At 34.8% G+C, this 16,714-nt stretch overlaps 1 pseudogene; it reads right to left on the bottom strand.

Annotated features, from left to right (window-relative positions):
• Positions 1 to 1,910: 1,910 nt before the first annotated feature.
• LOC132031158 (E3 ubiquitin-protein ligase RMA1H1-like) lies at positions 1,911 to 5,146 on the bottom strand (annotated as a pseudogene).
• Positions 5,147 to 16,714: the final 11,568 nt, after the last annotated feature.

Below are 16,714 nucleotides of genomic sequence, written 5' to 3'. Positions count from 1 at the left end.
CAAGTATGATATACAGGCTGAGAATGCTAATTGATAGAACAGGGAGTGCTCTTTAGCAGCTCTAATAGACAACATAAGATAATTGTGTGATCAAATTTGTAAACGTCTCTTGCCACTGTGTAAGATAGTCATCTTCGGGTCCACAACTACACAGTCCAGTCAATTGTTACCACTTGGTGCAAGATGTGTCTCCTCAAAATCCTAGACCCACAGGATGCCCCAAAAGACACCAACTCTAGTTAAAGAACTACTCCATACGTTTCATAATAAATGTCACCTTAACCAAAAATACGCATATTAAAAAATCAATCATGTAATATAAATTTTACTAGATTATTCCTATATAATAAAAATAAATTACTTTTCCCTTTTGATTAGAGCACGCATTTAAAAGTAAGCCTTTTGACATTGGGACTCAATAATACCAAGTTTCATGTGCTTTTTGTCTTGAATACATAAATTTGCCGCTTTTATCTAAGGGCAAAGTTAAAAAAACTTGTCAATATATGCATTGTTTCTTAAGGAGACACTTATTATGGGATAAAAAAATTTGATTATAGTGACACTTATTGTGGGATGGAGGGAGTAATCTGTTTTAAAAAGCAACTTTCAATTCCTAATAGGCTAATAGAAATCTTTTGACTCCTTGTCTCTACCTTGGTAATGACTAATGTAGGCTAAGATAGGACTAGGCTACTCAGCACACATCTTTTCTTTCCAATCTGTACTAAATATATCTTCCAAGATAACATAGCTATAAAAGTCGACCTACAAATAATTAGAGAAAACATAAAACCAACATCTAAACAAAAAGATCAGCATCAGCAGTTTTTGATGCCTTGGCTAACTATATGATATTTAGGTTACTATTAGCTACAAAATTAATTGCATACAATTCAAATACGGGGCAAAACAACAAAAATTAAAGCAAATATCAAACCAATTGAATTGAAAAATAACAAAAAGTAGACCGAAAGCTAAGAGAATAGAAAATGAACCCTGACAAAGAGAAAGAGAAAGTGACTTTTAGTTCCATCCAAGGATTATCAAACACACAGAAGGTGATATCGACTGCTAATCGATTACTAGAAAGTGAAATTGACTGCTTGTAGCAACAAATTCACACTTAGAACATTAAAATCACTACACTGAAATTGAAATTTCAAAATTATAAGAAATTCCTTTCATGCATGAACCCTAAAAATCGATTTAGAACCTGTAGCATTCACGAAGAGGAATTCACGATTTCAATAATATAAGTTCAAGTTCCGATTTCTACCTTATTTGTTAGGAAAAAGTATGTCAACTTTAGCACAGAGTTGTTTTCTTCAACTTTGTTCCAAAAAAATTCAAAAGACGAACCTCTAACTATTCAATTGTTGTAAGCTTTTCTGGAATTAAAACATGAAAAATAGAGAAAAAAAATCACAAATCCATCATCGATTCCACAGCTTCAATATACCTGAGAATGAGAGTTAGCTGGATCTGAGAGATGGAATTGAGAGAGCATGAAGAGAGAGAGAGAGAACACGAGAATATATATATATATAGTGGCAGTTTGAACCGCCGTTAGATTAATAAAAACACAGTTATTTAAAAATTTATTATGGCGTCACCGAAACCGCAGTATTATATTACATTTTACGGTGGTTTTGTAGCGGTAAAAAGAATTGACCAATTAAATTTATAATACGAAATAGAAGACCAAGAGTGCTTAATTAGTCAGAAAAAGAGATATACTAAGATGAAGGTAGATACTACTCGTCAAGAGTTGATTAAGTGTGCAATACCATCCTGCAAGGGATTACTGGGTTCTCCGGCTCAAGGGGGCACGGGAGCAACAAACTCTAGTAAATAAAAAAAAAAAAAAAAAAAAGGACAATTGAGTAACAAAAACAAAGTGACATGCAAATAAAAGAAATTGATTCATCATTTGTAATGTCTAATTGTCTCGTAATTCCAATGAACCATATTCATTCTCTATTTCCTAAATATGAATGAGATGTGACTTCTTATCATAAGAATAGTGAACTACAAACCATATTCTGATTGTTTTGAGGATCTCCAAGTTGGAGAGTACAAAAATCCGGGGTCTTTCCTTTCCTGTATGAAAGCCGGGTGATCTGTTACATTGAGTCAAGCCGTATATTATCATCTATTACAGTACTAAACTACTAAGTATTTTACAAAGTATGAGCAAGCGGAGAAGGTGGTCATCAGAACAAGATAAGACATGTCACTAAACAACAGCATAAGAAAAAACAAATTCTGCTAAGTGATCTATCAGCCTGTGATAGTTGCCTTCTTAACCTTGGACTTCTAGTCCCTGCTAGATTATATGAACTTGGATATGCATACAAAGTAGCCGATGAATTTCCAAACATCAGTGTGTAAAACAATTTCCCCTGTTGACGTGCCACTGGGGCCTAGTATAGGTTCTGTCGTATACATTTCATGTGTTGGAGACTGCTGAGGATAATTTCGATGGTGAAGTTGATGGGCTGGATGTGAATTAGTAGTTGCTATCAGTGTCTGAGCCCCATATCTTGGACTAGGAGGCCTTGGTGGAATGACTATACCAAGATTCGGGGCCTTGCCTTCGGATGGTTTTGTAGCTTGACCGCGACCATAGAGTGGAATCAACGTATTTTGTGAGACTTCAGCTTTGCAAACAGGACATTGTGGCTGTTGGTTATCGGTATTTTCAGAAGAAATGCTCTGCAAGTGTATCCATATGTAGATGCAAGGCCAACAATAGAGGTGACCGCATAAGGTAACAACAGGATCATGTACAAGATCCAGGCAAATGTAACACTCAAAACCTCCGGAGAGATTGTCTTCTTGCTTATCATCAACTATCTTCCACTTCTCTAAGGAAATATCGCGATCATCAAAGGTAGTTTCTGCTATTTGCTCTTGGAAAAGCTGCTCTAAGACCATTTTGTACCTCTTGATTTAATTCTTTGTTTGCTAACATATGACAAGATGTGAACAAGGTTAGATTTTGAACGCGGAAAAAAGAGGAAATCTACCAAAACAAGAACTAGAATGGAACTCTACAAACAAGAAACGTGTGAGCTTTTTAAGGCAATATTCCTTTTCTCAAATCAAACTGCATAATGATTCTGATCAAAAAGGAAAGGACCTACACAATATTTAAAAATATGAGGATTTTTTAAATTCTAACAAAGTAGACCCCAATCTAAATTAAGAAAAACTTTTAGTCAATAAAATGTGGCACAAGGACCCACCACTTGCTGGGCTTTCCCAAATTAGCCACACCCCATAAGCACAAGAGCTTCAGTAAAATAAAATATAAAACACCATAAAAGGAGAAATCAATTTTCCCAAGTATATCAAGTACAACAACAATCACATGGAAACTTATGCCTTAAAGGTTAAAACTCAAGAAATACTGAATTCTTGAACAAAAGCTTGACAAAAAGAAAGTTTCTTCTTAATTAAATGAGGCCAAAGAAAAATGGAATTCCGAGGCCATAAAATCCGTGGCTCAAAATCAGGATAAAATAAAATCTACGCGTAAGTATTCAAACAAATCTCTACAGAGCTTTCCTATGTGTGTTACCCACTCAACTTCAATTTAATCTGCAAAGTTATATCAAATTAAATAGGTGCACCAACCAGGAAAAAAGGACAATAATTTCCAAAGAATGTTCATCAATGAACAAAGACTAAGTTCCTGAGTTAATTATAAAAATCATAAAAGTATATCAGAAACTATATTGTCCACAAACTCTCCAAATATAGGTTGCTGAGAAACATCTACGTGGCAAGATCTGACTCTATTAAGGAGGATCTAATTCACACATCTATATGATTGGAAACATGAACCATATGCCTCCAGGCTCCAATGGTTCTTGATTATCTTGTGAAACAATAAATATCTGTATGTATAAGTAAAATTTAGCAATTTAAACACATACAATTCTAAAAAGAGTCTCTAAATATGTTTTATATTACCCCTTTACTCATTTACCAACAACCGCCCCCCCCCCCCCCCCCCAACCACCCTTTTTCAACTCTCTTTTTTACCATGTCTGATTGAAAGAAATTTCTGAAAAAGTAAATTTGTCTTCTATGGACTTCACCAGATTATTTTACTGATCTTAATTCATTCAAAAAGAATAAAGGAACTGATTTAACTAAAGGACTTTCAAAAGTGACCTGATACAAGTATAAAGAGCTTCATTTTTTCATCAGAGGTCAACTAATCAGTATCAAATAGTAATCGACCAACCAATCCATTATCCGTAAGAAAATCCATTCCCATTTTTTAGAATCTTGTCTAAATAGCAATCTCAACTGCTCTCTAGGTAAGGATCTATACCATAAGGTCAACTAATAGCACCATTAAATAACAAAAAGTAAAAGGGATAACTGGTACCAGCACCACTAAATTAAAGAGTGATAAACATATGTTTAGAGGTAAGTTGTCAAGGAAGAACAACAAAAAATCAATGATCATATTTTGCAAGGCAAAAAGTACAACTATTTATTCCTAAAACCCCATAAAAATACAATCTTTTGTACTATTAAGATCTTAACACTCAGGATGCATGAAACTACAAAATAGGGGAAACACATGTAAGGTTTGCTAGCTATATAGCTGTAAATTTTATCACTCTATTCCAAAAATTCTTATTTCAACACAAAGATTTGATTTTTTTTTTTTCCCAAGAAAATTGATGGCACCTTCATCCAAATTCAAACTATATATATGCCCAAAAAATGCATAATCTCAACAGGAAGAGTAGAAACCAAAACCCCATAGAAGAAAAAGGAAAATTTTGAGGCTTCAAATGCAAAAAAACACTAAAGATTTTGAACTTTTTAATCATCAAAGAAAAACCCCAAAGTCCACTTCAAGTCTGTTTAAACAGTGTCTACAAATGATGGAAAAAAAACAATAAACAGATATAAAGAAACATAGAAAGAAGATATATACATACCTAAATATGTAATATCAAGAATGTTGTTGAAAATGGATATAAATATCAGAATATTCAATCCAAATACTTGTTCTTGTTAAGTGATCTGAGATAAGTTTTTTCTGTAAATTTGTAAATGAGGTGAAACTAGAATGTGGAAAGATGAAGGAAAGGTTTGAGATGAGGTCTATATATATAGTGATTTATGAAGACGCGCCTATAGATACAGGTTTTCTGTATGTATAGGAAATTTAGCGTGTGTAAATAAAGTATTGGAGTATATGTAATCACTGCATAAGTAGGCCAGAAAATTAACACTAAAAGTCTCATCCCATGTGAGACTTTTCAACCCTGAAAGTTAAATAATCATTTGCGAAATAAAATCGTAAATTCACATATGTTGATGAATTAGATATTTCGCAACGTTTAAAAGAAAAAGGAAAAAGGAAAATAAGATAATCAAGTTTTGCCGGTGAAAAAAAAAAAAAAAAAGTTTTGCCAAAAGTGGTAGTTTGATAAAAGCAAGAAGTTCTCTGTTGCTCATTTCACCAACCGTTCACTAAAGAATACGATCGGGTGTTGAAAAAAAAAAAAAGAATACGTGTTACGAATTGTATTTTAATTTAATATGTGGTTAGTACTTGTTACATTACTTCATTAATCATATATATATATATATAAAAGCAAGCCAAAGGCCCGCTGATGTGGCATGTCTCAAAAATCAAGAAAACTATTTATCTTTTTTCTCATTTTTTTGCCTTTTCTTTTAATTTTTTAAAATTCTATTAATTTCCTTCTTTCAATAGGAAAAATCACAACGGTTCGTAACAATTAAAATAACAACGCATTTATTATTGTAAAGAGGGAGACATTCATGAATCGGTGAAATACTTCCTTTTAGCAAGTTCAACAGCCACCTTTACAACTGTAAACCCATTGCCCTGTTTCTCCTCCTCTACTTGCTTCCTCTGTTCCATTCCTCTTATTCCTTCCATTTGTCATTGGTAGTCCCATTCTTCATCTTCTCTTTTTATAGAAATGATGATGTGAATTTGTAAATTTATCCTTACTACATATGTGATAATTGTTGAAGTTTATATTAAAATATTTTGATCAATAAGATACATTTTTGTATTTTTCAAGTTCTGTATTGTGGCTATATATCCTAAGTACAAAGAATGCATTCACGTTTTATTTTCTACGATCAGTTAAATTTGTAGGATAAAGCAAAACATAATGTATATGTTAAATTATTAAACTATCAAAATTTTATGCATATCATAAGTTCAACAAAGATAGGATAAAAATTCCGGCAGCAGAATGAAAAGTAGTTAATTTTATTTGGATGGATTAAGTTATTTCGTTAATAATTACAAGTCTTATATTTTTACTGTTTTCTATTGCTCTGTTCTTAGTTTTAAGAGCTTTTCTTAACTTGATATAGAGCCTGCTTTGGATTATTTATTTTTTAGCCTTATAAAATTAAAAAATAAAATAAGTTGGGGTAGTCCAACTTATTTTTTTTACTTATAAGTTGTTTTCCTTATAAATTTGCTTTATAAACTAAGTTAAATGGGTCCAATTATTTTTTTGAGCTTATTTTAAGCAAAATGACTTTAAAATTTACCAAACACACAAAAAAAAAAAAACTTTTAAGCAACTTATAAAAGCCAATCCAAATCGCTCATACTTCCTCCGGCTATTTTAGTTATTGTCCTTTCTTTTACACGTCTTTAATAAATAATAAAAAGGTATTTTTTTTTTTACTATTATAATCTTATTTACTTTAGTAATTCATCATATATATGAATCTCTCTTCAACAATTCTGGCCCATTTTAGTTGTCATGCTTATTACAAATAACCGAAAAAAAATGGAGGTTCAATAATGTGTTCTTGAAAAGAAATAATTTTGTTAGATCCATCTGAATACAAAAGATCTTAGTCTCATGTTAATACTCTGAAATGTACCAGCATCAAACTAGGCAGTAAATTTTGCATGCCTCAAAGTATATAGTAGTAATATATAAGTTCTCATAAACTTGCCACATTAAGTATTAAGAACATGAAAAGATTCTTCATTTTGAATGTCAGCAATATCATATTTTGTTATATCTTTTTCTCTTGGTAAGTATTTTACATATATTTTCATTTTTCATAAATAGAAATTTGTTTCATTGAAAGATATTGCAAATTATTCACTTTAACGTCACATGATTTTCCTTCTACCAATTGAATTAAATAGTTCCGATTACAGAAAAGGAGTATGAGTATCAATTACTATATTTTTGTGAAAATTTCAGATAAAGGAGGCGGATGGATTTTGGAAGCAATTAGAGAAGGAATGTGTTACTCTTAGCTAAGAATTTTCTTGCCGAACAAATTGATGCTAAGCTTCATGATGTCAATTTTCGTCAACATTTCTTTAATTTTATCAGATAAGTAATTGTGACTTATTAGATGATAATCCTTTTAATATTTTAGGAATCTAATAAAGTGTTAGATTTGGTTATTTTGTTTCTTTGTAGTCTATAAATAAAATGATAATTATGGGGTGGATTCTATTAACCGATAGTTTAAATTGTTACTTCTTTAAAATTAGTGAAGCTTATAATTGTGACTATCAGATAAAAAATATTTGAAAGCTCTTAACTAAATTAAATATGAAAAAGGTGATATTCAAAATTTTGGATTTCTTGAGATATGTGACCATGTCGAATCTCCTCATTTATGTTTAAAAATATTGTTATAGATATCTTTACTTTTTACAAGAAACATTCCTTGAAGTCATTTTTATTGTATATTTGAATATTATTCGTAAGCTTAACGAGGTCATTCAAAACCGCACGAAGCGCAGAAAAATTACCTAGTCTAATGAATAACCAAGTAACCACCAAAATCTATCGACGAAGAAGAACCAAAAAAAGGCTTATGACATCAAAGTTTGTTTTGTCGAATTTTTCAGTGAGCTTCCATATTTTAATCTTACTCAGAAAAAACGCAGCTTGAAGTTATTAATATTTGGTTCAGACACATCTTATTTCTAATGTATTAGTAATTTATTAACAACCTAACTGAACCGCAATCTAACTTTCAAAGTTACTTCCTCCTGTTCAAAACGAGTGTCAACTTACCATTTTGAGTCCGGGCCGAAAGATAAAAATACACGGTATTTACCAAAAGGGGGTGCCCAAAAATTTATATACCAAAAGGGGTATATCGTGGGCTGATCCACGATATACCCCAAATTTTTTTTTTCGCCTGACACCAAGTCAACGAAAAATTAAAAAAAAAAAATTTAATTGTATAACGTGGACTGATCCACGTTATACAATATAAATTGTAAAACGTGGATCAGTCCACGTTTTACAAATATATTTGTAAAACGTGGACCGATCCACGTTTTACCTCTAAAGTTTTTTTTTTTTTTTTTTTTTTTTTTAGCACTAAAAAAAAAATTTAGTAAACTTTTTTTTTTTTTGTAACACTTAGTGTGTTTTTTCATACTTTGACCAATGATTAATCGTGTGTGAAGACTAAACGTCAATATTTTATATAGAACTCGATATTTTTTTCTGCGTACAATAATGTAGGCTCAATACATCAAGGATACGTAGACGTTCGGATCGTCATTTTAGGGGTTGAAAAGGTGCCCGAAGTAAGTTTTGTTTGAAAAAACTTAGTGTTTGACTGTAAGGTTATTTTAGTCAACTTTATATGTTGAGAAAATTAATCAGCTTTATTTTCAAAAATTGAAACCGCGCAGTATGAAATTGACATTCAAGGTGTACATTACCTTGGGATTTTTACGTTGAAATCTATTGCGTATCATCATCTTATAAGTAAATAAACTGAAAATTTCACGCCAATTTGGGGGAAAATCGAAATTGAATGGGATAAAAGGCGTTTTTTTAAAAATCGGCTCGGCCCGTGCAGATCTCGAAAAAATACGCAAGTTCAAAAAAAAACGCGTAAAACGGACGTCCGAGCGCAAAGTTATGACCATCTAAAGTTTGACCACTTTACAACTAGTTTTTCTCCCTATATTTTTTAGAATTATATTTATATTCAAAATAATGTTTTATCGTGATTAAAAAATAACACGCTTAAATCAAAACCTTAAAAAACAAAACACTTAAACCTTAAACAAAACTTATTTCGGGCACCTTTTCAACCCCTAAAATGACTATCCGAACGTCTACGTATCCTTGATGTATTGAGCTTACATTATTGTACGCAGAAAAAATATCAAGTTCTATATAAAATATTGACGTTTCGGAGTCTTCACACACGACTAATCATTGGTCAAAGTATGAAAAAACACTAAGTTTTTTCAAACAAAACTTACTTCGGCACCTTTTCAACCCCTAAAATGACGATCCGAACGTCTACGTATCCTTGATGTATTGAGCCTACATTATTGTACGCAGAAAAAAATATCAGGTTCTATATAAAATATTGACGTTTCGGAGTCTTCACACACGATTAATCATTGGTCAAAGTATGAAAAAACACACTAAGTGTTACAAAAAATTTTAGTGCTCGCAAAAAAAAAAAAAAAAAAAAACGTTAGAGGTAAAACGTGGACTGATCCACGTTTTACAATTTATATTGTATAACGTGGATCAGTCCACGTTATACAATTAATTTTTTTTTTTTTTAATTTTTCGTTGACTTGGTGTCAGGCGAAAATTTTTTTTTGGGGTATATCGTGGATCAGCCCACGATATACCCCTTTTGGTATATAAATTTTTGGGCACCCCCTTTTGGTAAATACCGTGTATTTTTATACCCTTTAGGCTCCGGACTCGTAACCATTTGCATACCTCTTAAAATACTAACTCCTAAGTAAAAATCGATAATTTGATTAAAATACCACTAATTAAATAGGTATTCAAATTTGGTCACTAAACACTTAATACGGGCAAATATGAAAAAGTAAGATTAATTTTTTCTTGATTTGATAAGTGAACACTCCTTTTAAACAAAAAAATAAAGACTAAGTGGATACTCTTTTTGAACCAGAAGAAGTAATGAGTATCAATTAATTAATTACTCATTATTGCAGCTTTTCTCAAATACTCACTCTCTTCCTCCAATAGCTCTCTGTGCAAAACATTGCCTTAAACGCTTCGTGACTATGCAGTCACTTTGTAGATGTTAATTTCCTTATGCTTAATTATACCTTTTATTTGTTTAATTTACAAACTTGTTTTAAGTTGTTGGAGAATCTTTAGGTTTCCTTATGCTTAATTATACCTTTTATTTGTTTAATTTACAAACTTGTTTTAAGTTGTTGGAGAATCTTTAGGTTTATATTGTAGAAGGTCCATTTAGGTGTAGTACTGTGCTACAAGGATAAACAAACTTAAATGCTTTTAATTCCATGAACTTAATTTTATTATCGAACAAACATATATACCCTTGATCCAATTATACCTCTAGTAGCTTTCTGTCACGATCCAACCGGAGGGCCATGGCGGGTACCCGGAGCTAACCTACCGAGCACCTCTTAACATGCTTCTCATAGTCATAACTAGATGGGCCACGAAAGTTAAATCATGAATGTCATAATCTGTAAGGGCATGGGTCTATAAGTTAAATGCACATCTATATGATCATCATCAACTACGCCCATATGCGCAAGCTGACAAGGCTGCTAAAATGATATACAAAAATATGAACCAATGAGGTTACAGAACATCTAACTATATACATCTGTCTACGAGCCTCTAGATAGAGTGCATGAAATCATAAAAACGGGACATGACCCCGTCGTGCCCAAATATGTACACAAAAGAATAATACCACTAGACTACAGCTCCGAAGTAAGTGGAGCGCTCCTGAGAAATTGCTGATGAAGCACCTATGGATCTGATCCGTCTCCCTGCCTACCTGCGGGCATGAACGCAACGTCCACAAATAAAAGGACGTCAGTACGAATAATTTACTGAGTATGTAAGACATTAATAACAACATAATAAGGATATGGAGAGTATCATGAGATAAGAGAGATAACCTGTACATCTGGATGCCTCTTAAGGCGGATGTCATGCATGCTTAGCTTTTTTAAAAAAACATTTTCATACATATATAATATAGAGTTAGTGCTGCGGAACGTGCAGCCCAATCCATATATCATATCATCCCGCGTCTGGGGTATCATCATAACATGCCCGGCGTAGTAGGGTGTGCACATCTAAGTGATCGCCCGACCGACTATAGCACGGCGCGGTGTGAGAAAATACATACATATATATATATATATATATATATATATATATAAAGCATGTATGAGAGCTCAAATAAAAGCCATACATCTATCAGAGTGACGTAAGGTCGGTAACCTCCGATAAGTCGTTATGGAATCATCATATCGCTATGTCCCACCTTGAAAGAACGACTACCATAAGGTGAGACCAACAACAATGAGTACAATCAATAATCATGGAACAAGCTCAATAATATCATAAGACCATCAAGAACTGTAAGCTTTGGTATCTCTAGAAATGGAATCATCATCATCATCATGAAGAGCATTTGCCAACAATATCATATGAACCTTGAGAATCATGAGCTTCTAGCATTTTTGGGAAAAGGATATTATGGATATCGTGTCGAGGTTTTCAACAAAAGAATCATGCCTTAAGAAAGAAAGGGTTAGCCTTAACATACCTTTTCGTCTCCTTAACTACTTAACGTTTTTCTCCAGAGCTCGCAAATCTACATTCAAGAGGATTCACACTAACGTTAGGTCTTGAAGACACTCATAAGTTCAAACTAGAGTAATTAACGAGCTAGCGTAATTTGGGCAGCACTTCCCCTATTTCATCTACTTCCACCAACTTCCAAATCACCTCCCAAACAACAATGGCAACTTCAACAATATCATGATCAAGAGATTTCATTCAAATTACATCCAATACAATCCCAAAACTTTTTCTCATGTCACGACCCAACCCCGTAGGCCGTGACTAGTGCCCGAGCTGGGCACCCGTACATACCCGATAACCAGAATCAGCATACAAATACGTACACATATACAAGATCATACGTAGTCTCCAAATTGTCGCATGGACAAACATATATATCACGAAGCCGGCAAGGCTATCATAAGCACGGCGTCCCAAAAATATATATACAAACGCGGTAAGACAAGGCACACGGCGAATGGGACCGCCCAAACATAAAACATGCGAACACAGTCGAACAGTAATATACACAACCCACATATATGTCTACAGACCTCTAAGAGTCATAACAGAATCATATGACGGGACAGGGCCCCGCCGTACCCCTGAATAGGCATATGCATATACAACGAAAGAGTATGTACCAAAATATAGGCTCCGGAACAAAGGAGCACTCCAAAGTAGTGAGAATAGGTGTCCTAGGTGGCGGATCACCAAGATGGGCGTACGCTACTGTGGGCGTGAAACGCGCCCGAAGAAAGGGGTCGGTACGGAATATGTACTGAGTATGCAAAGCATGAAATACAGTAAACAGGAATCATAATCGGAACAAGAAGTACAGTGAATGAGTACAATATGCAAAATATCAAAATATTTAGTTTCGAAACGTAAATCAGGCATGGGGCTCAGGGAATATGGTCGTCTTTCCGTCATTGGCGCCATAACTGTTACACCTCGAAAAATTCCCGTTAACGTACAGTGAATAGGCTGACGAAGGATAAGATGTATATGGTGTTTGGGCAAGTAAGAATTAGTCTTTAATGGTCCTAATTAAGATTTCAAAGACATCTGAAGTAGGAGACGAAAGTTGGTAAGGAAAGTGAGGTATATGTCATGTGTCGAGCAAGATTTACGAGTATCGAATTGATGATGACTTAATGAAGTTTTGGAGAAGAGTTGTAATGCCCCTTGTATTGTTAATTAAGTGTTAAATAAGTGTTAAGAAGGTTCCATGAGGATTTAAGAACAAACAAATAAAGGAAATTGAGTTTATGGGAACTTTGGTAAAACTTGGCAAAATTTTCGGACAAAATTTTGGTCCACATTGGTGGTGGCATATATCCTAGAATATGAGGATTTTTTGTGTGTTTATTTTTTTCAAATTGAATTTCATCGAGTCTAGTTTCCAACGCAACAAACCGTTCGTCAATGTGAGGCACGAGTAAAAAGTTATGGCCATTCTACGACGGAGGTGTACGAGCAGAAATCCTACGGACCATTTGACGTCCCGTAGGACTTTTGACAGTCCGTAGGAAATCCTACGGTCCGTAAAATGGACCCGGCCCAGCGTCAAATGGTCACAGTGACCCATTTTTGACTGGGCAGTTCTACGGACAATTTTGACGGTCCGTAGGAATTTATACGGCCCGTCAAAATGGGCGTAGAATTACCCGACGGGATCAGATTTCAAGTTATTAAAAGGAGACCCACATTCATTTAATTCATTTCATTTTTCATTCCACACAAAGTCAAGAACTCTCTAGAATATTCTCCACTCTTCACACAAGAAATCAAAGGAAATCAAAGATCAATACCAAGAAATCAAGTGAATCGAGTGTAAGAAATTCATCAAAGTCCATCCAAGTCAAGAAATCGCAAGAAAAAATGAACTAGGGTTTTTGTGTAAGGAGAGTATTACCACTCAAGGTTTATTCCTACACCATCTACGGTAAGTTTCATGACCTTTACATGCTATTTGAAGTATTTATACGTTGAAACACATGGGTTGTGGAAGAGTGCAATAAATGGGTCATCAAATGGATGAATAGTGTCATTATTGAATAGTAGTGGAATTAAATCATGGAACTGAGTATGTTGATGATATAAATGCGTTATAAATGACTTATAGAACATGAAATAAGCATTGGATACGAAAGAATGCGAAAGTGAATTTTAGTCATGAATATGGAGAGTTAAAGTAGAATTGTGAAACGCGAATTATGTAAATGAATGACGATTGTTGTTGGTGATGTTGTGATGATATTACGGATGTTTGGGAGTTGATATAGAAAATGGAGGAAGTCATATAAACAAAGGAAATGCTGCCCAATTTTCTCTAGCTTTAAAAGGCCCGTTCATATAATTGTGTAGCTAATGCCGATACGAATTCTCTTGAAGGTAAACCTGTGCATTAAAGGACAACGAGCAAGCAATAGAATAGTCAAACGACAAAGGTATGTGAGGCTAGCCCTTTCCTTCTAAGGCATGAGTCCTATGGCATGAATTTCCTCTTTTACCATAAATGTTCCATCTCCAAGAAAGTTAAGAGCCCTCACTCACGAATAGCTATACGAGATAAGAGATATGAGATGAATACGATAATGATGATAGTAAGCTAAAGGCTAGAAATGCTATAGTCTATGATACGATGCTCCTAAGAAGCTAATGATGTAATATATGTAATCCAATGATATTGATCATTATGTACACTCACCTTATGCTTGTTCCTTCAAGGTGAGGCAGAATACGTAAGAATGCTCATAACGACATCGGGGGTCCACGACCTTACGTCACCCCGATAAAGTATGATTCGCTAAGAGTCTCTATGCATGTATTGTAATAAGTATATTGATGTCAAGCATACCATGATGAGTTATGATAAGCATATTATGATGAGCATGATATAATGAGCATATGATGATATCACAGGTGCCTAAATGGCGGGCGGTCACCGCAGGCGGGCTATACACCATGACCCGGATGGCATGGGCGGTCACTTCTAGTGGGCGGCATGAGATGATATCCCGGACGCGGGAGGCACTGGACGCAGGCTAATGCTATTGCTAATATTATTGATTATCACACACACCTATATGGTCGGGCGGCTTATCATTTATGCATATACGAGATGATGATGAGTATTAAAAGTAAGCCGGTATGTATGATATCCTTTATGATTCGGTCGATTCTGATTGCTCCTTATTGATGCCTCCTTATTTCATGGATATTTCATTATTGTTTATGCTTCACATACTCGGTACAATATTCGTGACCGACGTCCTTTTTCTTCGGACGTTGTGTTCATGCCCACAGGTCGACAGGGAGGTGACCCAGACTCATAGGAGCTAGCAGCTGACTTGAGAGCACTCCATTTTCCGGAGGTGCCTTGACTATTCTTTTGGTACATATGTTTGTGTATATTCATTTTGGGCATGACGGGGTCCTGTCCCGTCCAGATGTCTAGTATTCTAGTAGAGGCTCGTAGATACGCAGTGTGGGTAGTATGGTCCCATGGCTTTTATGTATATGCATGTATATGTACTATTTTGATAGCCGACAGGGCTTATGTTTATAAAAGTGATTATGTTTCGAACGATGAGATATTTCTATGAAAATGAGCATATAGTATGAATGAGAGCAGATAAGTAGCAGCATGAGCGGTGTTCGGTGGTTAGCCCCGGATACCCGTCGCGGCCCGTAGTTCGAGTCGTGACAATAACACAGCATAACGCCAGAAGATTTCATATCCCCGTAACCCGACATATCTCCATAACACAGCATAACGCCATAACACATCATAACACCAAAATATAAACAGAACCCGGCCCTCTAGCGAGGAGCTCGGTGAACCGTAATACATCATACTCCGGAATATAACATAGTGCGCACGACAACATAACCGGCCCGGGACTCGACGAAAGATATATCAACCATATGCACGAGCGGAGTAGTGAGTAACCATATGCATAAAAATCATCATTACAGACTCAATAAATAAGTAGACTAACCATACTCGGGGGTCGGGATGATAACCATACTAAGTTCTTTCAGAAGTCGTCAGAACTATACAAAGGAAAGTCACGGGACCCACGGGCAAGTATCAACCCAATCCGAGCCCGCCTATGAAAGTTAGAGTCATTATACGCTACAGAGCCTCCTTCGAGCATATCGAGGCGATCCGGTTCGTCTCTCACGAAAGTTACGGCCATTATTAGACATAGAATCCTTTAAGAACAAAAATTCTTTTGCAATATTGAAATCCAATCATACAACGGAACATAAAGGCCATAATTCTATTACATTACGAATGCCAACATTAAGAGGTGAATAAGAATCGTAGGCATGCTCGGATCGCAAGAATAGAGTTACCTCAAGGCTCGTGTCATAGCCTACTTACAACTAAGGCATGCCAAAAGAAGGAAAGGTTAGGCTTTACATACCTCGTCTGCTCTCAAAGCTAATCCAAACCTAAGTCTCGGGCTCCCCAAGATCTACAATAACGTCATTAAATACCAAACATTAGCTATGTATTTTAGGAATTCAATCCCAAGCTAGCACTTAATTCTACGAAATTTGGCGCATTTCCCCTACAATCCAACACACCCGAGAATTCAACTAAAGCCAAATCATCAACAACAATACCAACAACCATATTAACAACATCAACAAGCAATTCAAAACGCATTTTAGCATTAGTAACTCTTTTCTACATAATTCGACAACATTCCAATTATATTCAATTCAACTACATACATTCAAACCAACATCAACGCTCACATGTTCAAGTACTAATCCGAGATCATTCAAACAAAATTCAAGAACACTTTAAACAACCCACACAATATTCAAAACAACCCAACCAAAACTCCACTCCACCCGAAATCATCCCAAACCCGAGAACAACAACAACAACACATTCCGCTCTCCCAAATTCATGAATTACACCAACAATCCACACGTTAACAATGTCATTCTCATAAATATAAAAACTACATAAGAATCACGTTAACTTCCAAAACAGCCCGCAACAATTACAACATCAACTTGAATCATTAAACTCTCATTATCATCATAGA

The sequence above is a fragment of the Lycium ferocissimum genome, chromosome 9 (genome assembly GCF_029784015.1).
Source record: "Lycium ferocissimum isolate CSIRO_LF1 chromosome 9, AGI_CSIRO_Lferr_CH_V1, whole genome shotgun sequence".
Lineage (NCBI taxonomy): Eukaryota > Viridiplantae > Streptophyta > Magnoliopsida > Solanales > Solanaceae > Lycium > Lycium ferocissimum.
Note: the sequence above shows the minus strand (reverse complement) of the source record. Positions and strands in the feature narration are given on the sequence as shown.